At 44.0% G+C, this 27022-nt stretch overlaps 1 protein-coding gene across 1 annotated transcript in view; it reads left to right on the top strand.

The window, feature by feature from the left end:
- PEX2 (peroxisomal biogenesis factor 2) overlaps positions 1–7776 on the top strand; it is a 39881-nt gene extending 32105 nt beyond the window's left edge. The window contains exon 4 of the transcript XR_002103612.1: positions 7765–7776. The gene's annotated coding sequence lies outside the window, so the exon portion shown is untranslated. The remainder of the gene's footprint in view (positions 1–7764) is intronic.
- Positions 7777–27022: the final 19246 nt, after the last annotated feature.

The raw sequence follows: 27022 nt of genomic DNA, 5'->3' as shown, positions 1-27022 counted from the left end.
ACATGTGGCTACATGTGCACGCACTTATCACACAGTAAAAACACTTAGCCCCACTTAAATTTGCTACTCAAAAATGCAAGTAGCAAACCTAAGCAAGATTAGTTACTACACAGTACCATACGTGTAGATGCAACCCATCTGCCCAGCCACTAAGGGGCTGGCCTCAGGCCACGCAGCAGGGCAGTGGGCTAGGACCCTCTGCTGCCCCAGGGCTGGGCTTCCTCTATGGCAGCTCCTGTCTGCAGGCTTCAAAAGCCTGAAGATATTTTCAGGCCTGGGGCTCACAGGGAGCCTGAGGGCACTCCAGGCCCATGTCCTCCTGGGCAGGCCACAGCCCAGCTATGCCTTCCTGCTAGCACCCCAGCACTGTTGCCTGGCACCACACAGATACACAGCTGCCAGGAAAACACTGTCCAGGCCAGCAAGGTGCTGCAGCCTCTGGCCAGGCTTGTCAGCCCCCAGGACCACCTGCAGGCAGCTTCTGGCTAGCAGGGCAAGTACAACTGGCCTGCGGCACACCCCCAGCAACATGTCCTGTGCCTGGTGCTGTGGGGCATTGCCTTTGCCACACGGCTGCCAGTGCTGTGGCCCTGTAGTGGGCACAGCAGGCAGCTGCCCAGGCCCAGCAACACCGGGGCAGCTACACGGGGGCCCAGAGAGCTGGCCTGGGACCCACCATGGCCTCATCCTCCTCACCTAGGCCCATGCCCACATCTGTGCCCATGCCCATGCCCTCCACCCAGGGCCCTAACTGGACCAAGGAGGACACTGGAGACCTCATGGCACTGCGAGTTGAGGAAGAAGTGCAAGACCAGTTTGAGCGGGGCAGGCACTCCAACGGGTAACCTGCCCAAGCCCAGCATCCCATCCTGCAAAGCTTCTAAGCTGCAGTTTCCACCAGCAACTTGGGGAGCCCAGGCCCGTGATTGCCTTGCCAGCTCCACAGCCCTAGGCCCAGTCATGAGGCACAGTTGGTCTTGACACCACCAACCAGCACCAGCACCAGCACCAGCTCCTCCCTGGGAGACCCCCAGCCAGATGCCTGCACACCATGCCCCTCCATCAGAGGACACCATCTGGAACTACTGCTGCCACCAACCAGGCCCAAGCACAGCCACCAGCTACATCTGCCCTGGCCACACAGTAAGGCCTGCACTGGGGGAAGGGCCTTCCCCACCCCTGCCCCTGCCCCTGCCCCTTGCTTCTTCTCCCAGCCCAGCAACCCACATTCCCCTGGCCCTGGGTTCCCCACCCCTCTCCCCACAGGGAGGCCTGGGCCTGCCCCCCATGCCATCATAGCTCAGGGTCCTATATGAGGTGTGCAGGTGTGGCCAGGACACCATGGTGATCATCAGCAGCAGGGTGTAATGGGACAGGCACTCTTTGGCCCACACAAACAACTCCTCCAATACCACCTGTGACAAGCAGAGCAGGGACATGTTAAGGGTGCAGTGCTGGCATGCCAGGGAGCTGGTCCTGGGGTGCCTCCCCAGAAAGGCCACCTGTGGTAAGGGAAGGGACACAGGCATCTCCTTGTCCCAGGTGACCAAGAGCTCTGTGCCTCTTGAGCCCAGGCACCATGGGATGGGTGGCAACACAGGAGAGTGGCTGGCCTGCAGGAGAAGAGGGAGGGAGAGGGGTCTGGAGCTGCAGTAGCAGGTACTGCCAGGAAATGGGCCAGGCGAGGCAGGCTACCTGCAGCCAGCACCCAGTGGCCTGCCAGCCCATGAGGAGTGAGCTTGGGTGAATGGCTCAGCTGGCAGCCACCTGGATCCAGGCCTGCCCGGCCAACTTGCTATGGTCCCTGGGTACCCGTGCACTCCCAACCCCCAAACTGAGACTGGATAGTTCACAGGTCTCTGGTAGCAAGTATCTTGTCTCAGAAACTCTCACAAACACCTTCTGTTTCATGGCTCTGTACATACCCACAGTTGTGGAAAATGGATCTTGAAACACACAGTGAATAGGGTATGAGGAGGAGAAGCTGCCCCTGGCAGCTGGGATGAAGGCTCAGGCTCACTTTCATCCACAGTTGTCACCCACTGTCACCCACAGCCCTACAGATGTACCAGATCCACCAGAGGAGGACCCAGGACAGGATTCTCCTCTTGGAGCATCTGGTGGTAACATTGTGGAACTGACTGGAGGGCTCACGAGCCTGGCAGCAGAGAACATGACCCGCAAGGAGGCAAGGGACCGGTGTGAGGAGGCATGGGACTTGTTGGACCAGGAGTTCCAGGCCCAGCTGCTGGCCCTGGAGCACAAGTAGGTCCAGGTGCTGTAGGAGCAGAATGCAATCCTGGGCTGGACAGCACAGGCCACAAACTATAACCATCAGGTGTTGGACACTGTTCTGGCCCTGGCAGTCACATTCGTGCTGCACGCTTCCCACTACCCCACCGCAGGCCCCTGGCTGGGCCTGGGAGAAGATCCTCCACTACAACCAGTCACCAGAAGCCCCTGGCCTGGTCCCTACCCTGGGTCCGGTGCCACCCAGATGCCTGCACACCACCAGTGCCCCACCCCACACCCCACCTGCCCAGGTCCAATGCTGCTGCTCACCCTGGCTCCAAAACAGGGCACATGATGCCCTAGCCCCTGTTGGCAGGTGTGCAGTCTCCTCAGGTCTTACCAGAGGGGACCCACCTCTGCCACTGCAGGTGGTGCTCCCACTACCAGGCATCCTCTGTACACCATGCCTCATCCAGCCAGGCCTCGCAGAACAGCTCCCCCCAGGCCTCGCAGTAGTTAGGCTGCAGCATGCAGGCTGCAATGATAACCCAGGTGGGTCAAGGCAGGTGGTTAGAGCATGCCAGTGGCCCTTGAGGAGGCCAAGGGAGCACTCCACCAGGGTGCGGGTCCAGCCCAGGCAGTGGTTGAAGTGGGCCTGGCAGAGGTCCAGGAAGCTAGTGTAGGGGTGCATGAGCCAGGGCAAGAGTGGAGAGACAGGGTCCCCAATGAAGAGGGGTAGGATGGCCATGGTGCCCAGCTGCAGATCTGGCACCCCCAGGGCAAAGGGGCCACTCTCTACCAGGCCCAACAGGCTGGAGTTCCAGAATATGAGGGCATCATGAGCATTGCCTGCCCAGCTGCTGCTCATGTACGTAAAAGCCCCACAGTGATGCACGACAGCCTGAAGCACCACCCAATTAAATCCCCTGTGACTGTAGTAGGGCTGGTCCTCATGGGGCAGGCAGGTGACAGGAATGTGGGTGTCATCCAGGGCCCCAGTGCACTGGGTAATTCCTAGGGCACAGAACCCCACCACCACTGCCAGGGGGGTTTGCACACAGAGCATGGTGTACCCCAGAGGGCACCACACACCTCCAGGATGGTCTTCCTAGTGGTAGCCTTGCTAAGGCCAAACACCTGGCTTACATACCACAGGTTGGCAGGTGTGGCCAGCTTGAGCAGGGCGAAGGCCAGGCAGAGTCCATGGGGAGGGGTGGCCACATGCCACCATCCTGCCACTCCAGATGGGGCCAGAGCCACTCCACAAGGTTGAAGAAGGTTGCCTAGGTCATGCAGAAGGCCTCCAGCCACTACTCATCATCCCAGGTGTGCTGGATGATATGCTGCCACCAGTCCTGGCTGGCCCAGCAGGCCCAGAGGCGGTGTCTCATTGGTGTCCCTGCCAGCAGGAGCTGTGCTGGAGGGCCTGGGGTGGCAATTGGTAACCAGGAAGATGGTCACTGTGCTGTGGGCCAGCAGGGCCAACATGGTAGCCAGCAGGAGCATGGGGTGCTGGTCACAGGGGCAGGGGCCTGGGCAGCCATAGCAGAGGAAGGCAGAGTGGACAAGGAGAGAGCTGCTGTGTGCTGCCTCTGCACTAGGCACACTGCTTCTGGGCAGGGAAGTGGCTGGCCAGAGAGCTGACTTTTGAAGATGGCTTTCAGGTGCTGCAGCTGCACCTGTAGCCTAGAGTTCCCCCAATGGAAGCAGGGGTCCATTGCAGGGCTGCAGGAAACTTGGTGCAAAGAACAGCAAATCTGCTCCTTAATCCCCACATGTGTAGATACCTGCCTGAAAGCATTTACTCCAGAATAGTTTACATCCAAGTAAACTTAGGCCGGATCAAATACTTGTGTAGACATGCCCAATGACTACTTGCGTTTCAGGAAGATTCCCCACCCCCAATCTAATTCTAAGTCAGTAAATCGTTAATAGCTGTGAGGCCAGAAATTTCATTTCATCAGTTTAGCACAGCAATACTTCAAAAAAAATTGTGCTTATATGCAATCAAAAGATATCTAGAAGAAAACATGCATGTCTAAAGCAAATAGATTGCAGAGAAATTACATGATTTGTGATGTCACATGAAACTCACAGCTCCTCAAACAAACAGAATGGAGCTTGGATTAATTATTGTATCACTCATAAGCAAAATAATTTACCGTGATTTTAAAATAAGGTTAAAGTTGCATAAAAGCTCACAGTAAACTAAGTACAACATTGCATATCATGTCTGGTTACACCTTGTGACAGGTGCGTTGTCTCAGCAACAACCCACTCACCTGTCTGGGCAGTCTCCCCACCTATCTCGCCTGCCATGTCTTTGATGCAGTGCATAAGTTGGTTCTAGGTGTGGGGTATTAAAGGGGCAGCCTCTAGGTCTATGGCACACTACACAACTCCAACCTTCCCTTATCATGTCCCATGCCTCGCAGATGTTACACTGTTATCAACGCTCCACAGTGCCGAGCCCTCCAGCTCCTCTCTTTCTACACCACTCGGGCACCAGGTTTTGTGGTGTCTAGCTTCCTGTGTCTCTCTCTGTGGTGCCCAGTTCTGTGCCTCTCTCTCTCTCTCTCTGGCACCTGGCTCTGCATGCCCATTACTGGGCTGTGCCCAGATCATGTGCCCCTTTCTCTAAGCACTAATGAGACCTCCAAACCTCCCCTTATAGCCTCATCCCGGTACTCCAGTATAAACCGTAACATAAATACAAGCCCCTTGGCCACAACATAACAATGCTAATGGAGACTGGGTTTTATCTCTTTGAGAGGGAAAAACTTCTCCTTTTAGGACCACGTCTTGTAGCCTTAGGTACCTTAGGCTTCTGGAGCCTCACTGTTCTTGTAGGCCCCAAAGTAGGCAGCACCTAGTCTCAGGTAGCTCGTTTGTGCAGGGGCTCCTTTCCTTGGCAGTTGCTAGAGAGAGAGCCCCTACTAGATCCAGTCCTGGGCTTATATCCCTAGCGATCTGCCCCCTCCTGGTTACATGGCTGGCTACAGGTTCTGGCCAATTACCCTCTTAGGCTGTTGCTCAAGCAACCTGCAGCTGTGGGGCTCTGCCTAACCCTCTGAGCAGCTTGGCCAGGCTGCTTCTGCCCTTTAAAGTTGCAGGTGCTTCTTGATGCCCTGCTACACATCTCCTGGTGAATTTTGAGAAAATTTAAGAAATATATTTCTAACAATATCATTAACTGTGTAACTGGACTGTTTACTGTAGTGAGTTTATGGTGAATACTTACCTATAAACTTTTATTATCTGTGAAGATAACTGGCATGTCTGTAATGAAACAACTGCTTACATTTCTAAACTTTTAAGTTACTTGGGGTTGAACTTCCAGTATCAGCAGTCTCATAATTTTTAGTTTGTAAAAATCTGACTGGTAACTTAATAGAGGGCCAGTGCTTAGGATCCAGAGCTCTATGTCTGTATCAAAAGCACTTATCTGGAATAATAGAAAATTAGGGGAAAAAATACTAATTTTGGCTACAGTTTTCAATTATAGCTGCTTGGTAGATTTTTAGGTTTGCAGCCTGTGTGAAATGTATTAATTTAAAGTTTCTTACAAACAGAATGCTAATCAATGGGTTTTCTTTTGGAAATTATTTTTCATACAGCAGAGTTAAAGTGTGGAACTCACTGCCACAAGATGTTGTGGAAGCTAACAGTTTAGCTAGATTCAAAAAGGGATTGGATAAATTCTTGGAGGCAAGGGGCATTAGTTCTATTGTGTATGGGAGTTAGGGGTTCAGCCTCTGAATCAGAATTTCCTAGACCTTAAATGCTGGAAGCTACAAGTGGGAAGGAGAAAAGCCCTGATCTTACCCTGTTCACTGTCCCTTTCAAGATCCATTTTCGGCATCTGCAGGGGAGGATCAGGGGACAAGTAGGGTCTGCAGGGCTTGGGGCGGGGGGGGGTCATCTGAAGTCTGCAGGAGGTTAGTGGGGACTGGAAGGGTTTGGTGGGATCAGGGGCTTCTGGGATGGTGGGGGCTCTCCCCAGCCCAGGGCCAGAGGCTACTTTTAGCCCCTTGGTCCCCCAATCTCCAAATGACCATTCTCCCACCCCAACTTACTTCAGTTGGCTCCCACCACTGGTAAATGTCAGGACACAGGGAGAGGTTTGCAGGATGGGGATTTTTGGGGGCTGAGGTTAGGGGCTGGCTTATATGCAGTGGGGTGTTATCCAAGGGACTGGGAAGCTAAAAATAGCACAGTGACAGGGGATTAGGTAGGAAAAGTGGGACCAGGGACTGGGCTTTTCCAACCCAGGGCTACACTGTAAACTATACAGAAGTTCAGTTAGATCAGTCTCACCAGACCCAACCTAAGTTAGATTACCTCAGAGGTATAATTATCTTAGATTGGGTCAGCCATTTTTAGAGCAATCCAACCTTTCTGAACTTTTGTACAGTTTATACTTAGATCCCTAGTTAAGTCAAGCAAAGTGTAAGGTCTGCATCTGGATGAATTAAGTTAGATCAGGTGGCCATTTTTAACACAATCTAACCTCCCCCTAATGTAGCTAACCTCCCCCTAATGTAGCCTATGTGACACAGGAAATTTAGCAAAATGAACCTATGTTACTGCCCAGTAAATGGCAGTTCTTATGTTGGGAAATGCTGAACCAATATTATGCATAAAATTCACACCCACCCACCCCACTTTTTTCTACCCTTCAACTTAACTCTGACAGAGCATAAGCCAGAGTTCTGGCATCTTGGGGTATTTTAGAAAAGCACTAAACAGTTTCACCATAAGGTTCCTATATGAAAAAATATCTGATTAATATTAAGTAATAGCTCCAATTGATATAAAGAGTACCGTATAGTTTTTTAGCAAACAGACACTTAAGAAAGTGAAACATTGTAAGTAGCATCAATTTTCTATGGTATTAAAAATATTTAAAATGATTTATAAACAACATTTTTGAGTGTACTGTGAACCTTGTATAGATGTTCCATTTTGCCATTGTTACCTATACTTCAGTATAAAGGTTGCAAGGCAATAACTACATTTGTATATTTTAACCCATGCATACAGAGACAATTCCACACCCATTAAGGTGAGATCACAGTATGTCACTTGGATTCTCCAAGTTTTAAGGAGAAAAAACAGCATCTTTGTTTTCTGACCTCTTCAGATATTGGCAGCCAACAAAAGTCTAGGGTTCTTTAGACATAGCAGAATTACAGCCCATAGGTTAATGCAATATACGACTTCAATAAATCAATCAGATAAGATTCAACAAAGACAAGTGCCAAGTCTTGCAGCTGGGAATGAATAACCACATGCACAAATACAGATTGGGGAATGACTGGCGAGGATACAGTGCTCCAGGGAATGACCAATAACTGAATATGAGTCTACAGTTGCATTCTTGTTGCAAAAAAGGCCAACAGCATCCTGGGTTTGCAATGTCACTTGCAAATCAAGGGAAGTGATTCTTCCACTATATTCAGCACTGGTGAGGCCTCATCTGGAATACTGTGTCCAGTTTTGGACCTCACACCTTAAGAAAGACACAGACAGTTTTAAATGAATCCAGTGCAGGGCAAGAAAAATTATCAGGGGCCTGGGAGACAAGACTCATGAGGAAAGGCTGAAAGAACCAGGGTTATTTGGCCTAGAGAAGAGAATGCTGAGGGGTGAGTTGATCACAGTCTTCAAATACCTGAAGGATGGTTATAGAGAAGATGGATATGGGCTTTTCTCTGTGCCTGTAGAGGACAGGACTAGGAACAGCAGTCTGAAACTGCAAGAGAAATTTAGGTTGGTGAGTAGGGGGAACTTTCTGACTATGAGGGCAGTCAGGCATTGGAACAGACTACCTAGAGAAGTTGTGGATTCTCCATCCTTTGAAATTTGCAAAAGCAGGCCAGACAAATACTTGGTAGGAATGGTTTAGTCAGGGACTTTCCTGCTTCGAGCAAGGGACTGGACTAGATGAACTTATGAGGTCCCTTCCAAGCCTAATTTCCTATGATCCTATGACTTGCCTTTCATTGCTAGTCAAACATAAATCTATAATCTATATCAATATAGTGCATGAATAAAATCAGCACATAAAATATCCATTAACTGTATTTCTATAAAACTCTCACTTCATAGAGACACGATGGATCAGATACTATTCCTGCCCCTAAGTGTGGAGCCCCTTAATCAGTTTTTGTCATTTGCACACAGTTTGAGCTTCTATTTGGGATTCAGTAAAATCATTCAGGCGTGCTTTAGATCTGAAGTGATTATTAACTTGCAAATTTTGATAGCAAGGTCTGTCCCAGAAGTTATAATGGCTATTGCTTGTTTCCAAGTTGATGACCAGAAGTAACATTCAGTAACAGTCAGTTGGCTCCTGACATAATATTGTCCACTTTTGTTGGTTAGTGGCCTACAAACTACTTCAGTGCCCTATGCCTTCTGGGACTAAAATAAATTCCTAGGTAAGCTTTTCTGATTTTTTTTCACATTTTAGACAATAGTGATTTTGCCATCTGGTTGGGATTTAAGGCAAGATCCCCTTTACCTTTCTTTACCTTTCATGCACTAATGTGATAGATACAAAGTTGTGTAACTGCAATTTCAGGCACATATGCACAGTTTGGGATTTAGCATTGCCCGGTGCACATGCCACACAGCTAAAGGGGAGTCAGCCACACTGCTGCAGTCCCCTAGATCCACCCCTGGTAGCAACGGACTCTCCTTTTAGCTCAGTGGTTAGAGCACTTTCCTGGGAAGCTGGAGTTTAGGTCTCCCTCACTCAAAAGAAGTTTGAGCTTTCATCTCTTACTTCCAGGAAAAGTGATTTAATCAGTAGGGTATAAGCTAGTCATTTTCCAGACCTGTCTTCTTGAAGCTGGTCTACTGGGCAGCCAAGAGAGGAAAACATAGGGGACTAGGAGGAAGAGTACAAGCTGAAGGGGGATGTGACTCAATGAGATGGATGCTGTCCCTAGAAAAAGGTAGAATTGGATTCTAGCCTGGGCCCCTACTCTCAGTAGAGCAGCAACTTTCCCTGTGCTGTTTATCCAATGAATATTAAGCACAAGCTGCAATAGGCCAGCTTCAAGTGGAGGGAGCTGGCCAATGCCTACCCTGTAACTGGGTGGTTAGTGCACTTTGCTATGAAGTATAAGATGCAAGTTCACATGCCTTCCGTAACTGTGCTTCTTGCTCCCCCAAGCAAGGTGGGATGGTAGTTGTCCTCCATTTTATTTCTAGTAGGGAGAAAATTATTCTAGTCCCTTCTGTGAAAAAAAAGAATTGCAAACCCTGTGTAAGTGCCAAAGCCTGCAGTTGAACAGCTGCATTCATGCCAGTTAGGTCCATGAAGGGTAAACAGAATTTCCCCTTGTTCAGCTCCTCCACCTAAAGTCAGCAAAACTAGATAACAAATGCTTCCTCTCCAGCTCTCCCTTTAGGTCCATAAAAGTACTCTTTTGAACTAAACACTACCCTAATGAAGAGCTTCCTTTGTTAAAACAGCTGGACTAGCACTCAATGGAATTCAAAGCAATATAATTACCAGCACCCACATCACAGCAGGAGCATCCCTTAGTCAAACAATAGTTCACAAGACTGTCTTTAATTCTAATATTTATAACATTTCCTTCTGAACTCTGTTTGGATCAGCTATCAGTTAGTGAATGTGCGAGGAAGTTACAAGAGTGTCTATACTATAACCACTCTATACAACTTCAGAAGCAGCTACTGAACAGTCCTAGCAACACCACGCCCTAGATCTGGATGTTTCTTGGCTCTTCTAGCTTCATTATGCTGCCTTACATAAGTTTCCTCCACCTTGCTTCTTCTTTCCTTTGGACTTAAAAAAACCCTAAATGTTCCAGTATCAGTCACAGGTTTTTTCCCCTGACCCTGTGAGCCTTAAAACCCATAAGAGGAAGCATTTAAATGTTATTAATGAAATCCTAACTCCACCAATGGGAGTTTTGTCATTGACTTCAGCGTGGCAAGAATTTCACCCTATGATTATTACTGAATTACAAAAAACTTTCTACTTAAAAATATCTATTAATATTGATTTTTTTAAAGTATGAAGTATGACTGGAATCTTATTCATTTGGGCTGGATTTTGCCTCCCTTAAATTTGCATCAGACCTTTCTATGAACAGTCCTATTGACTGACAGTCATATTAGTTGTTTTGGAAACATTCCTATCGAAATAATATAAACACACCCCAGCAATTATTTTAAGCAATTAAGCATGCCACCCACTAACAAAAAAGACAAATATTGAGAAAACAGTATGTTAGCAAGCTGGCTTACTAGTGAGTTCAATATCTTTTAAAATTAAAGTTTAATTACAATAATTCTCTAAATATGGCAGGTAATCTTGGGATTGGTACCTGCAATACTCCTTTTTTACAAAATATACATATTAAGGTAGATGAAGCAAGATTTAAATGTCCATAGCATTTAAACTGTGATGCAAAATAAATAAATAAAAGCTACAGGGAGAAGAAAATGAACTCATATAAAAGCAAGGTACCCAAAGTGATGGAGTGATGTATCCTTTTTGCATATTTCTCTTTCTTTTCTTTGCAGATTTGTTTTAGTTGTAATGGGTAAGGAATTGGTTTAGTGAACAGACTAGTGATCCAGAGTTGAAGAGGGAAGGAAGACAGAATTATTTAAAGGAGAGGAAAAAGAAACTGCACAATTAAATCCAGATCACTGGTATTCAGGTTACCTTAGCTCTTACATGAGCATTTCCACAGCAAAGCCCTGTATGATGTCTACTCACCTATTTGTGAGTCAGGGCATAATGCCGTGGTTCTTTGTTTTAAGATCTTCTAGGAGTTCTTGCTAGCCAACTGTTAGAGGACTTACCTGTCATTCAGGGGGGAATGGTGAAAAAGGTACTAAACTATCAGCTAAGTGATTTTGCCTTCATTTTCATTGCAAACAGGGACGGATTAACTCATAGGCAAATTAAGCACATGCCTAGGGCTTAAAAGAAGAAGGGGCCCAGTTGTGCTTATTTTACATATTATAATTAAGTGAAAAAAGTAGAGGCCCATGAGTTTGTTTGCCTAGGGCCCATGGAAAGGTCAATCCAGCCCTGCTTGCAAAGTAGGGTTTGCAGGGGGAGGAGGGAGGTTACTATTTTTTCCTCTATAGTGAAAAAAATACTCTCATTCAACATTTCATCAGCTATTTCCTAATTAAAATAAAAACTCTTATGTCACTTTTCCTTCAACTTTTGCTTGTGAGCATTTCAGAGCTAATGTTCTTCGTTACTAAATGCCAAAATACTCATTTCAGCCTTATCATACAACAGTTGACTTGTTTTCTGGGTCTAAATCCAGAATATCATTTCATTATGGTATTTAAATTGTTAAAGACAACAGTTGTATTTTACTCTTTAGAAACATGTTTAGTCCTTCAGTTTGCGTAAGTATCACAACCACAATTTAATTTTTCATTATTTATATTTCAGTAGGTCTTAGGGCCCCAATCAGGGATTAGGGTCTTAATGTGCACAATAAAGAGAATCATAGAAATATAAGGCTCAGGGTACAGGACCTCAACAGGTCATCTAGTCCAAAATTGGATGTAGTACTCCAGGTGAGGCCTCACCAGTGCTGGATAGCATCAGTTGCATAACTGAGGGTGGACAGCAAAGCAGTAGCTCCGGGCACTGCTTTTGTGGGGGTATATGCAAAAATAGATGCAACCACAGTGGCAGCTGATCTCACTACTGTGATTATCGCTATGGGAGCTTGTGCTGTCCTGGGTGTTACCTGGCTGTCCCCGGTACAGAGCTGTCCAGTTATGCTTCTGGGTAGCGTAATAGAACCTCTTCTCTTAACTTACACATTTTACTCTTGTTGTCAAAGTTTGGAATGACTGATTTCTAATTCCCTGGGGCCTTCTAATTCATTTTTTTTTAAAGGTGGGGATTATATTTGTCCTTTTCCAGTTTTTTGGGGCCTCACCAGACCTCCACTAGTTCTCAGAGATAATATTTCTCCATACGTTCTCAGTGGCTCTACAACTGAGTCACCTTGATTACTCTAGGATGAATCTCATCCAGTCCTGCAATTTGAAAACATGTAGCTGGTCTAAGCAATTTGTTCTTTCCCCACTCTAGGATGATTATTTATCCTCCTATCTGTTCTGCTAACCATGCTTGTCACTTAAGGAGGGGTTTTTTTTTGAAGACTGAAGTAAAAAAAGCATTAAACACTTTCTCTGCAATATCCATGCTTAACTTTCCCTCCCCATTCAGTAAAGGACCTATGTTTTCCTAGGAGCTTTCCTTATACAGGCAGCCCTCAGGCTTATGAGATAATTGGTTCCTGAAAACCACATCTTAAGTTGAAACGTTGTAACTCAGAACCAATTTTCTCATAAGAAACAATGTTATAAATGGGGGATTTGTTCCTGAAGCAAGGCCCGATACCCTATTTTCACCAAAAATACCCCAGAATTTTGTACTCAATCAACTATAGATGGGCAACATAGCTACATTAATGTATCTATATTGTAAATAGCAATCATATTGATTTGGAAGGACTTATTTGAGGTGACTTTGCTGGACTTTTTGAATGGTTCTTGGCTGGAGTCTTCTCAGGAGTCTTGGCTGCAGGTTTTTCTGGAGTCATGTCTGCTTTCTTAAGAAAGTGTCCAAGGAAGTTTGGACAGATGTTCTCCAGGGAGATGGGTGACACAGTAAACTTGTTCTCTGGCGTGGCATCACATCGGATTAAGCATTGTAAGTTGAAACTGACATCATAAAGTTGAAACAGGGTGTCAATTTATAAATGTTGTAAGTGCAAAACATTGTACCTTGAAACGCTGTAAGACGAGACTGCCTCTACTTCTAATATACCATAGTTACTTGAATCCAAGATGAGGTTCCCCTCCCCCAAATCAACACAGGGGGTGGGGAGAGCCTCATCTTAGATTCAAATACTGGCCAGGGAAGTAACGGCTCAACTCTGGCTTTACTCCCAGGCTTGAGGCAGGCGGGGGAGCAAGGGTAGGGGTATGGCCTCTCACCCCCTGCTGCTGTTTTCACTGCCACAGCTGTAGGGGATGAGGGTGGTGAGAATTTAAGATGACCCTCCAATACTTAGATTTTATATATGGAAAATTATATCAAAATTTATAATTCTGCATGTATAGATTCTAATTATTGGGGAAAAGGTCATCTTAAATTCAAAGTCGTCTTGAATTCAGATAAGTATGATTTTTGCAGAATGTGCTTTTGTTGACTTTTATGCCCTTTGCCAGCTGTATCTCAGGTGGTGCCTTGATCTGCTATACTTTGTTCCTCTATGCCCATACTATACATTTATGTGTATCCTTGGTAACATGGCCAGTATCAAGTCACTTTTCACTATTTAACAAAGATGATCTCTTACTGTGCTTCCTATTCTTTCTTTGCATCTGGATAGCATGGCCTTGTGCCTTGAATATTGTCTCTCTGGGACTCCTTTTCATTATAATTTTATCCACTGCCCCTACTTGGGATTCTGCCTACCAAGTTTTGGACTTTGCTGAAGTCTGCTTTTCTGACTTCAATACTGAAGTCACTATCCCAATGCATAAACTTCTGAAGAGTTAAATCTAATGTTATGTGGCCCCTCTTCCTTATTTTTCAAGATATTAGTTGCACTTTCTTCATTTCAGCTGAACAGTAAGACTGCTGGATCAAAGCAAATATGCATCTGGGAGGGGTTAAGTATTGTAGTGCTGTTCCAGCTGCCATTCTCTGTAACAACAAAATCCAAGGTACTGCTTGGGCACAAACAGACACCATATTTGAATTGGTTCTGATTAACCAAGTCAAAACCCAGGAGTTGTATCACCCTTTACATACACAGTTTGCCCCTTGAATGAATGTCAGTTAACTTAGATTAGGCACAATTGTCCTTGGAAAAAGTGTTCTCGGATATTGCACAGGTACTTAAAGTGGGACAATGGTTCCCTTGCTTTTCCTGTGGCAGTTTAGGTTGTTAGGTCTGTGTTGTCTCATGGTTGATGGTGGTTTATGTAAAGTTTAGATTATGGTTTGTATGGGATGGTTTGAATAGAAACAATCCTGCCTCAGGGAGAGGGTTGGATTAGAAGGCCTCTGATGGTCCTTTTCAGCCCTACTTCTCTGTGAGCATGTCTACACATGCAGTTCATGCAACTGAATAAACTCCAGCACAATTTGAGCTAGAATAAACTAATCCACCACATCACCATCTAAACATGTGTTTAAGCACAGTAATTTACTGTGGCACAGGATAGTACCTGTGTCCTACATCAGAGTCGATTAATCTCCTGTACCCTAATTGTGACACACGTGTAGATGGTGATGCTTTACTGTGCACTAAATTAGTCTACTGTGCAGTAAAGGCCCTGCATTCATTCTGCTTAAATCTTGTCATTGCTACAATGTCAACAGTTTGCACAGGTAGGTTTCATGATGGAATTTTCAATTTTCAAAACTAATAAAACAAATCTTTTTATAGCTAGTGATACAAAAACAAAAACAAAATTCAGAGGTATTTCAGAATTTGGAAAAGGGGGCGGGATATTCCATTGACTTGTTTCTTTACTTCAGTCTGTTCTAAAAGCAACAAAACATCACTTTATTATCTAGCAAAAAAAAAAAAAATGCCACTAAACCCAAAATTAAAATAGTGAATATTTTTCTAACCCAAATAATAGCATAACCCTTGTCTGGCTCGCTCTCTCTTTCAAAGTACTACAAGTAATATTGTTTACGTGTGTCCCTAACTTTTTAATATTCTGGGACTTGCTAAACAACAGTTTTCTGCTCGTCTTATCCACATCCTTCAGGACTTTATAGACCCCCTATCACACTTCCCCTCAGCCTTCTCCTTTCCAACCTGAAGAGTCCTAGATTTTTCAGTCTCTTTTGATTGTCCCTCCTTCCCCCTCTCCCCCCACAACTTTCTTTGCTCATCGCCCCGCCCCACCTTTCTGTTACACAAAGCAGGTTGTTTCTAAGCCTTTCTCAGAGGCATTGAGTGTTGGCTACAGCTAAGGCTGAAGACTTTGACTGTCATGTGCCAAAGCTCCTGCTAGGAGCAAAGTTGGAGGTTTCTGGCTAGAGAGTATTGCCTCTCCACTCAGGGTTGACTGTACCAAAACCCCCAGTTTTTTTTTTTTAATTTTTAAAATTTTATTTATTTTGAAATGCATTCGCTGCCCTTCCCCAACCATTTCTGACTTTCTCTCTCCCTCTCTATTCCCTATAGATAAGTATAAGTGAGCTCAGACTTAGGATAAGCTTTAAGCATTTTTATTTTGGTAGCAAGTTTTTGGTTTTGGATACCTACTGTTTTATATTGTATTATTATTAGGTTTGTATTGCTTCTTACTGTTGTATATTGTATTATTATCATTTTTGTATTGATTTTTATTGTTTCATATGGATATTGTATGGTTTAGCGTTGTGTTTGTAAGTGAACCAAAGGCATGTCAAATTTCCATTTTATATGTCAAGTCTCTATCTTGTGTCCTCTGCCCGGGCATCCCCTGTGTCACAACTGTATGCGTCACGTATCCCTCCCATGTAAATTGGATCCTCCATGAATGAATGTGATTGGGAATGATTGAAATACAATGGTAGCAGGCCTCTACTAAATAGCCTATAATGACTGGGCCATCACCTCGCGCTGATTCATCCAGGAACCATGAACCTCACCCAGGAACAGAGACAAGACCAGCGTTTGAAAGACAAAAGACCCTGCAGAACCAGCAACTCTTACTATTACAGATACCCGAAACTGCACATCCCTGCATGGAGCACACGCATGCTCAGTACACCAGAGGATGACCCTTGCCTGGGCATGCCTCCTGTCACTAGGGTTACACAAGGTCTGCCCCTATAAAAAGGGGCAGTGAAGACAGAGCCAGTGGGATGCCCCTTCCATCTGGACCGGCACCATCCCACACCACCTATCCACCCAGAGGCCCTGCCAGCAACCCCCCACTGGACAGCATCTACTGGACAAGGACCCCTTCCAGCCTGGATAGGTAGATATTACCTGCACATCTCTTCCTACAATTTGGACTCTCTCTGTCTCTCTCTGTCCTCCTGGATTTCAGTGGACTTCAGCCCCCGCACCAAGCCTCTCTAACCCCTGCTGCCATTGTGTGTGTGTGGGTGGGTGCAAATGAACCAATAAGACATTGTGTCACCATCGCCCCTGCTCAATAAAACCACTGTCATTTGCAACCCTGAGTTGGGTCATGTTTTACTAAATCCCAGTCCCTTCCTTATCTTAAATTCCAGCCTCATTCTCTCTCTCTCTCTCAGCTCTAGCCCCCACCCCTCTCCACTAGTTTCCTGATCTCCTCTCAATTCCTACTTCCTTTTTCCTTTGACTTTCTACTGCCTTTCTCTGCTTTCCTGCTGCCTTTCAGTCTCTCCTGCTGCTTTTCCTGTGATTTTCTGCTGTCCATCTCTCTGTTTTCAGGCTTTCCCCTCATCTTCTGTAGTCTTCCCCTGCCCTGCAGCTTCCCAGCTCCTTGTGGCTGTCCTTCAGTTTTCTCCAGCTTCCAGCACCTACTGCCACTCCCTGCGACTTCTCTAGCTGCCCAGGAGCCATCCTCTGGCTCCTCACATCCAGAGCTTGTGTTTAACACCCACACTTTCCCTTAGTCCCATTTTCCCTCTCCCCACCTACCTTTTCAGCTCCCCCATAGCTCTGGCTCCAGTCCCAGCCTCTGTGCCCCCATCACTCCCCTGTTCTGTAGGCTTTGGGCATTTTCTTTTAATCAATTAACCTAAAGTTACCCCAAGCCTCAGTTCTTCAGTCCAGGCCCTTGTAGTCTACCAGTTCTAATCCTGGCCCTGGTAACTTTCACTCCCAACACTTCTACTCTCTTACCTTAACCTTTCCCCAGGTATCCCAAGTACACCAAGCACATACATACATACACATCACAACACCCAACTTAGGTACTCACCTGTCTGTATGTGTATGTGGGTGGTATGTGTGTAAATTAGTGAATACACATATATAGATATCATTATGTGTGTGTGTGTGGTATATAAATTAATAATCCATGTATGTGTATTAAATGTGCAGGTGTTGGTAACTGATTCTGTCTAAATGTGGTGTGTGTAGCATGTTTGGGCTTAAACTGGTGATAGGTATGCATGAACCTAGACTAGTTATTTTGAATGTGTGTGCATCTGAGTTGCTATTATGAGTGTGTGTATATCTATATATGGCATTGTGTACATGATATACAAATTAGTGATCTGTGTCTAACTTTCAGGGTGTATAGTATGTGCTTGAATTGGTAATAGGTATGCATGTGCCTAGGCTGGTTTGAGTGTGTATCTGCCTGAGCTGGTAGTGTGCATGTGTATGCACCTAATTGTTTTGTATGTTTGTATATGTGCAATTGTGTCACACCTTCCTAACAGCACAATATTGAGATCCTGAGAGTTGTCCTGACCCCACAGGGCAACAAGACCAATTGGCATGTTTGGGGTCAGGAAGGAATTTTATCCCATGATCAGATTGCTATGGACTGTGGAGGATTTTGGATTTCTTCTGTAGTGGAGGATGTGGTCCTCAAGGGATCTCTTGAGCATATATTGACAACCTTTTATAGAAGCAGGAAGTTGGCTGTCATGGTTGTCCTGCTTTGCCTACAGCAGATCAGGGTGTTATGTCTGTTGTGTCAGGGTTGGCGGTAGTCTTACATAGAGTTTAGATTATGGATTATATAGGATGGTTTGAATGGGGGGGGGGTTGTACTAGATGACCTCTGGAGGTCCCTTCCAGCCCTACTTCTCTATGACTCCTAGTAAGGAAACTGCTCTATACCCCTGATCATTTTGGTTGCTCTTCTCTGTACTTTTTAAAATTCTATTAAATCCTTTTTGAAATGTGGATGCCACAACTGTACACAGTGTTTAAGACTGTAGAATGGCATGATGATATTCTCATTTTTGTTTCCAATTCCCTTCTTAATGATACCCAACATTTTATTGGCTTTTTTGGGTCTCTGCTGCATGCATGTATGTGTGTGCATGCTTTATTTATATTTATAGGTTATATTTTTGGTTTTGGGAGATAATTTTTTCTGAGACCACCAGGTGACAGATTGCTCTCACACCAGGGAAGGCAGAAAGATGTTCTGATCTACTCTATTCAAGAAATGGAAGCCGAGCCATAAACAACAGTACTGGATTACAAACAAACTCCACATTGCACCCACAAGACCTTTTCCTTTCCTCAGACTTAAGATAACCTAGTCCTTGTTTTGTTAACATAAAACATAACCAAAGACCCTGGATTAACCAGAAGTGTTGCAGCTATTGAACAATTCATTGAATTAATTTGACTTGTGCAATCTGTTTAATTAAAAACCTTTGGCTAAGATTTTCAAAATGAATCAGTAATTTTGGATACCCTACTTGAAACACCTACAGGGGCCACATTTTCAGAAACTGCCTAAATGCACTACTACTTTTGAGAATTTGACAAGCTCATTTAAAATGTGTTTCCTGTGTTTATTTAAATTGTACAGATTAAGCCCTTTGTTGGGTTGAAGCAGTCCCCTGAGTTTGTTATCAGTTATTAAAAAAACCCTGTGTGCTGCTGTCATTTCATAAATCTTTAATTACTCATCTCTACCCACAGACAGCATTAGCAAGTGATACATGATACGTATTTCTTAAAATAAAGAAAAGTGTTAAGCTTTTCAAAAAGTATTCATATTTTGATGATTCAGAACAATGAGCAACAGTATAACGAGATTAATAAAATAAAGAGTTCATAGTCATTCCCTGTTGCAGTTGGTCTTGTTTAAATGCTGGGTTTTCCTAAGGTTAAAAATAAGCCCCTCTAGTTTTAAGATTTTAAATTGTAGTCATAATCCACTGTCTCATTTAAATTTGATAGACTGTATTCAGAGCATATTATCTACAAATATTCATGGTTTCTTTCTTTCTTTTTAAAAATGTATCCATAGAAAAACAAAGGATACCAAAATGTAATTTCATTATTTTTCTGTTAGTTTATTGAAATACTATTTTTTCCTTGACTACTAATAATATTGTTTAAACATAATTTAATGGAATAGTTGACTGCTTCTTCTTACAGAAATGTAACACATGTCACTAAGTCTAACAACTTTGGAGTTGTACCATGAGATGATAATATATAGCAAACATGGCAACTATATTTTTAAAAAAGGTGATGGTGGTGGTAGTGAGGAGTGATATGGACAACTGCCAAGTCTGCTAGTTGATCCCCAAAAGAGTGGGAAATTTGAGAGCAAATGTTAACATGATGATAATTTAGGGGTCAGCAGGATATGACTCATGGAACCAACCCATTGACATGTGGCTTTGGTGGCTGTTGGGGGATCACTGCATAAGAGCGTGGCCCACAACGTCCTGATGACATTTCACCTGTCCGTGGTTGTCAGGAATGCCTTGACCAGCTAGTCAGACTCTAGTTCCCACCTAATTCTTGCCTGCCACAACTTGATGGATTGTTCTTTTGGGAGGTGATGTTGTCTTCACAAGTCTGCTTATGGCACAAGACACCCTCCAAGTGGGGCTCCAACCTCCCCTTTCACTCCAGTCATACACCTCCCAGGTATTATCATGGTATCAGGTATAATATGAAACATGTGTGGTTAGCCTGGTCGTTTTCTCTAACTCAAGGCCAGTTATCATTCTTATTCTGGACAGTTACCTCTAGCATAATGAACAAGCCTTTAAAAACTGTCCAGAACTCAGACCCAGACGAGTTTTCCTGGTCTGATAAAAATCAAACCAATCCGATCCCTCTTGTCTTTTATTCCTCTCTTTTCCAAGGCTGGATGCCCAAGATCTAGTCACTCAGTAGGGCTTCCTTCACTTGGAAGAATAAAAGGGGAACAAAACCTGCCATGGGGAAATCCTCCCCTTTTATATAAACAGAGAATGAAACACACAAAAAACTCTCATTGCTTCTACTGCAGACACACCACAGGTGTGGGCCCTTTAAGCTACAATCCCTCTTCAGCTGCCCAGGAATCACTCCTGGGCTCCATTAATTGCCCTCTTTAATAGGAGACAATGCCTCCCTGGGCTACACAATCTCCTGATCCACAGTGCCAGGGAAACTCCAAAGAAGAAAGAAACTCTCCTGTGTATTCAGGTTTCCCTTCTCACTCCACAAGCTTCAGGCTTTTAAACCTCGTTGCTGTTGTGACTGCCAGACAGCAGCACTCACAGAGCTCCTCTGAGCTCACAGATCTTGATCTCAAGCCCTGTTCCCGGGAAATAGTCTCTTGGCTCTCAACTACAGCTTCCATCCTGCCGGTGTTCTCTCTCCTTCCCATTCTCCTTCCCCAGGGAGAACTCCCTGCTGTAGCCCCAGAGCACCAAGAGGAGTCAATGCGATGCACCTGACACTCTGGCAAATTCAGTCTTGGGCATGTCGGGAGTTCCCTCCTCAGCATCATCACTGCCCTCACAGGTAAACCCCAGCCGGGATCATCTTTCTCCTCTGAAGAGGTGCTGCCAGCCTCTTCACAGTGGTGTTCCATGAAGGTAGGCTTTAGTTGTGTGTGCTCTCTCCATGCTGCCACAGGGAAAAATGCTGACTGTAAGTGGTCCAAGTTCCTGCCCTTCCACCCACCTCTGACCCAAGGTGGGTCATTCTGACCTGCAGCCAGAAAAAGGTTGCCTACCCCTGATTTGGGTAGTGGAAGAAAAAAGGATAAAATGCAACATAAGTTTGTCAAAACATAGATTATGACAGACTAACCTATTAACATTTTTGGATAAGACAGCCAATTTTTTAGATGACAAATGCAAATGTGTCAGTTTCTGAAACATTCCTACTATATTCTAATAAATTAAACGTGTTTTATCCTGAAGAAATAAAGATTAGTACAATAACTAAGTCAGATAAGAAACTGACTAGGGGAAATAATGGGTTGTCTTGATGAGAAACATATCAGACTGGAAGGAGACTACTAATGGATTTCTTCACACAAAAAACAAACAAAAACAAAAACCCAACCTTGGGACTGATCTTATTTAATATTTTCATTAATGACACAAAAACATACTAATGAAAAAAACTTACTGATGACACAAAGTTGGGAGGCATTGGCAGTGGACGATTAGAATAGCATACAGAAAGAACTGGATGACTCAGTTACTGGAGTGATAAAAATGGGATGAAATTTAATGGCACAAGACACGAGTTCATGCATTTAAAGACTAATAACAAAAATTCCTAATGTTGGAAATAACAGGGAATGAAAAATATCTAAATGTGCTAGACAATCATAGCATAACTATGAGCCACGAATGTGACATGGTTTTGCAAAAGGCAAATATAATCCTAAGGATTCAGCAAGAAATGTATTTTCAGTAATGGTAGGAAACTACCCAAGCCAATGTACAAAACAAGTGGGAAGCTTGATCTAGCTACTGCATACAGTTCTGGTTACCCATGTTCAAGAAACAGGAATTCAAACTAAAACAGATGCTTAGAAGCATTACAGAAGTGATCAAGGAAATGGAGAACTTAATTTATGAGAATATACTAAAAGAGCTACCGGTAGTTTAATTTGCCAAGTAGAATGGAATCTGAGATTATAGATTGCTTTTAATTAATACATCAGGAGGTCAACAACAGGGCAGAAAATAACCAGGTAAGATAAAGAGCAACGTTAGAGCAAGATCAAGTGGGGAAAACTATTTGGAAATACATTTAAGATGGAAATTTAAAAGTTTTGAACCATAAGAAGGATGACGCTCTGGAACAGCCACCAAATAAAAATAGAAAAACACTGGACTAATTTTGCAATGGAATCTGATCAAGTCGTGGAAGGGATTATATGTTGTGTTCCCTTGTGACAGCTGGGGACTCGACTCAGTGACACAAAGTTTACCAACAATAACAAATCAAGAGAAAACAAAGATAAAGTTTGTGTTCAATCTCTACTAATTTCTTGAGTTTAGTATTTTCAGCACATGTAGGCCTCAATCCTCTGGCCGCTCTGCACATTAACATCTCAATTGAATTCAAGTGGATTGTTAATTTTCATTCTGAAATTCACTGACTTGTGTCATACCTTCCACAATTTAACAGCTATTCAATGCAATTTTTTTTCCAGATATGATCTATTACATTCTACTTTGTTTGCATTCATAAATCAGAACATATTTAAGAAGTTTTAATTCTACATTTTTAACCAAACAGTCTTTTGTAAAAGTAACATTAACATCACAGCTTACTTATAAATTGTCCCCATGACCGAAAAATTGAATGCTTCTTCCCATCCTGGATGGAGCAGGAATAGCTTGATTGAGGAACAGCTAGGGTTTCTGTTTACTTGCATGTGTGAGAAGAATTTATTGAAAGAAAGTTAAATTCAAGACCTGGATTTTGCAATTTACTCCCAGTTTTGAGGCCTGTGCCAATCCTTACTTCCTGTAAGAGTGATTTCTGTAAACTGGGTTAGTCTCTCTGAAAGCTCAGTTTTCTTCACTCAGGAGCTTCCCTTTTTGTCTGAGAGTATCATTGTTCTAGCAAAACACTGCTGTCATGAAGGGACAACAGCACTTAGGGGATTCCTCGAGCAGAGCTAGGTATGGCTAGTCCAATAGCATAAGTGGTCTGTGTGTTGTGGAGGAGGAGATTGGGGAGGACACAGAGGGAGTTAACTGGGGCAGCAGTCCTGGGTGCCTATTTTGGGGACAGAGGGGAACAATAGCAGCTGCTGCCAGCAGCCAGCAGCTCAGCAATTGATCTGTCCTGGCACTGCACTGCCACTTCTAGGTTCAGGGAAAGCTTTAAATATCAGACCAGAAAGTGGTACAAGTTAACCATTTCTTTAGTTTAAGTGCCTACAGCAGTGTTTTCCTCTTTCTTTTGTAAAACAGGAGGAAAGTCTCAGTACACTCTCCCATCCTGCTACACAAAACAAGTGGAGAGGTCACTACTGTTGGCATTGCAGCAGATACATATGTGGCCCCTAGTCTTGGCCACTAGCAGTTTCTGTTGCTAAATTGATAGGCTGCTGCATCACACATGCAATAGGATTTTTTGTGATAATGTGGTTTCAGTTTTCTCCTCAGACCAATTCCTTTGACCTCTGATGCAGAGGCTTCCTTCTTCCAAGAGTCCCTTTTAAAATCCTCCATAACCATTTGCAATCCTGGGGTAACTCAAAGGTAGTGCTGGAGGAACCATGCCCTGCCTCTGCTGTGGGGAGTTCTGGTGCCCAAGGTTGTGAGGCAATGGTCTGTCCACAACTCTGCTTCATAGGGATTTTTCCCAAGAAGCAGATTTATGGTTAGGCTAACGGTCTCGATAGCCAAGCTCCTAGGAAAGCACACTCCAGCTTTTTAAATTAGCTGGCATCAAACATGCATGTTGGACACTACGTGGTAGTTGGGGAAGCTGATACAATAGAAAATGATTACTTTAGTATTGACTACTGTCTATTTTAGGTCACGTGGCAGACTCAGTAAAATTAGGACTGATGGTTTGTAGGAGCTGCCCAGCTGAGTTTTGCTGTTTAATAAACTAAATAAGATTTACAGTGGTTACTCCAATTCCCAACACAATACCTGTGTAACGGAACTAAATGCTTTACAGCTTAGCTTGCCAAGGTGGTTACTCAGCACAGGTACTACAAGTAAGATCCTTGACCTGAGCCGCTCACTGACTAAACGTGTGTAACTGCAATCAGGTAGATGAGCTGGTTTGCTGTCATTACCAACAATTGCTACAGGCAACTGCTGTAGTAACTGTGGAGAATGTGGAGCTGGCCAATGGAGCAAGTCTCTTCTGCAAAATCCACCAACCCTGCCTATGCCAGAGTGCCCATCAAATGAGTGGTCCATCTCTAGGTCTGTATTTTGAAGATGACAGTGACCAGCAGGTGACTGACCAAAACTACCCCCTTCTCCAAGTACAGTGTAGGCTTCATGATCCCCATACCCAGCAGATCCTGCTCTTGCTTCTGATTTCCCTGCTTTGCTCATCTGCCACACCTTGATATTCAGTCAGCAGGAAGACCCCAAAATGGAAATGTCCCCCTTGGCCAGGTGTAATGCCTCCCACAGCTCAAAGACTGTCCTGGATCTCCTGATGCAAGATCTCTTATGGTTGTCATCCCTTTTACCATCTTTTAATCTATGTAACCCAACCCAACCTGCCAACTTGCTTGTGCTGGCTTCTTTAACCATCTCTGTTACCTTTGTTCCCCTCCACTATCAAAGCCCTTCTGTCCCTTACTCCCGAGGCCCCTCTCTTGTATTCCTCTAAGGGGTAGGGTCTCAGCCTTCTTAAACCCTTTTCTTAAAGGGTTTCTTAAAGGGCCCTTCCCCTTCTTCTGTATAATGGGGAAGCAAGCACATTTTATCAACGCATAAAAAGAAATACTTCTCCACTGAAAATATTTGTGCTCTGGGGTTTATTCTCCCATCAGTGTAAATCCAGATTTACCCAGATATCTCTTATTAACACAAGTGGGATTTACAAACCAATCCCCTGTGGTTCAGCTGAAGATCATACCTCAAAGCTTTGCCCAGAGAAAATTAAGGCTGTTATGCATCCTTCAGAAAAGGGATTTATAATGGCAACACTGAAAAAGCCCTTGATCTATAGTTTAATGAAGGGAATAACACCAAATTTTTACACATTTTCAGTTGTCATACTGCTCAACTTGAACCCCAAATTGTTTCCTTGAATGAAGCAATTTTATAGAAACAACCATCAGAGAGCTAAAGAGGTTTCTGGACCATTTTAACACTATCTCAATTTCTAACTTTCCTTTCCTCATACTGTACATATGGCATAGTGTATGCAAGGATATTCATTCTTTTCAAAATGTGAAAAAAACCTGAAAACTGTAATTTTAATTTCAAAGTCTTGCCCAGAGAATTTAAATCTGGTTCTCCAGTTTCCCTACACTTAATTTATTACTAGCAACTTTTTTCATCCATTAGAAACATGTGACCTGTTACTCACATAATTAAGTTTTTAAAACCTCCAAAAAGGACAGCTGAAAAAAAAAACAAAAATCAAGGACTTAAGTGAAACAGCATGAGTAATGCTTTGGAAATTATCTTGTCAATAATGCAGCCTAACATTAACACACAAAAAAAGGAGATGAAAGCTTCTGAATTAGGATGTTGTTTCAGAAGCTTTTTTGGATCCAGTAAACTTTACTGATTTTAAATTTTGCATGCTACATCAGTTGATACAATTTTTTTCCTGCAACAGCTTTAAGAAAATCCTGTCAAAATACTCACATACATAGTATATAAAAGTATGGAACTTAGAGTTTTCTAAAGTAGCATATCTAAGCATGGTGCAGGTAATTTAAATCAACAGTGCAAGGTTCTTATTGGACTTCTGGGAGTATTTTCTCTTCTCTGAGCATTCCAAATTGGTTTTCTTGCCCAAGGGGACACTTTTTGTGCTACTTTTTTTCCCCTATTTTGCAGTTATGGTAAAAAACTGTAAAAAAGATGGGTTTTGCAGTGTGTTCAAAAAGCTGACAAATCTGAGGCAGTAGGCTTGCCTCCGATAGTTCATACTAAAGCAGAGCCCTTTCAGCCGAGAATATTTTATCTCCCACCTTCACTCATAGTATCCTACGAGTTGTGCTCATCATTGCCTAAAGGAATGCAACGGTATGCAGACCACTCATGGATATTCTACCATTAATGTACGTGGGTCCTGATCCAGTGATCAGAACAAGAACTTTAAATTAACAATAGAAAAAAAGTGTTGAGCTTAGTAGAATGTAAGAAGCATGGAGAGACGTCATCCTAAAGATACCTTCTGTTAAGGTAACATAACACCACTTTCTGGCTAGGGACAGATGTTATACACTAACCAGTTTAAGTGATCAGAAACTGGTTTAAACCTGTAACAGAATGCAAGTTCAGTGAACATAAACCAGTTTCAAGATGGCTGAAACTGGTTTAAGATAAACCTGGCTGGATATAAACTTGATTGATTTTGGTCAGAATGATTTATGCAATGCCTGTTCCAGACCCCTTCCCGGTTTAAATTAAACCAGCATCCGCCAGCATCCTAAATGCTTTGCAACCCTGGGCTGTGTTGTCTGCTCCAGAGAACAGGGCTGGCCTTATCCTTCTGTTCCCTAGCCAGAGCTCTAGAGGAGACTGCAGGCCCAGCAGCATAGGCCTGGTTTCCCCCCACCCCCCCACCATTCGCCTTGCTGCTTACTGCTCAAACAGGGATCCCCCCTCCCTACCTCTGCTCTCCCACAGCATGGACTCCAGCTCCACAGACTCTAAGGAAGTGGCATGCTAACCAATGCTGAGTGGTGTCTGTGTGTCTCCAATTTCACTGGGACAGGCAGACAGAACAGTGTACACTTACAGCTTTTTGGAGCTAATTAACAGGTTGTCTGATAATGTTCCTCCATTCTTTTCTTGAAAAAAGCTGTTTAAGAAGAGCTTGAACTAATGAGAGAGGCTTTTGTTTTGTTGTTGGGCTGATAAACACCGAGTTATCAGCCCCCTGCTGGCTCCTTCACCTATCAGGTTTGAAGACAGGATGAAGAATCAAGGAGCAGGAGATTGAAAAGCTCAGTGTAATCAACAGATGCACACACTGCACACACCCACTTTGCCTCAAAGAGCTACCTGAGGGCTGGCAGCATTCCCACCCCTTAAGAAGTGAGCAGGGAAAAGCCTGGGACTGTGCAGGAAGAGTGGGGATTTAAACCCCTCCCTAATCAGAAGCCTTACCCCCCCCCCCCCCACCAGCTCAGTACTGTGGAAGGG

The sequence above is a fragment of the Crocodylus porosus genome, unplaced genomic scaffold, assembly GCF_001723895.1.
Source record: "Crocodylus porosus isolate Cpor-Errol unplaced genomic scaffold, CroPor_comp1, whole genome shotgun sequence".
NCBI classification, from domain to species: Eukaryota; Metazoa; Chordata; order Crocodylia; family Crocodylidae; genus Crocodylus; species Crocodylus porosus.
This window is presented reverse-complemented; position numbering and strand designations above follow the sequence as displayed.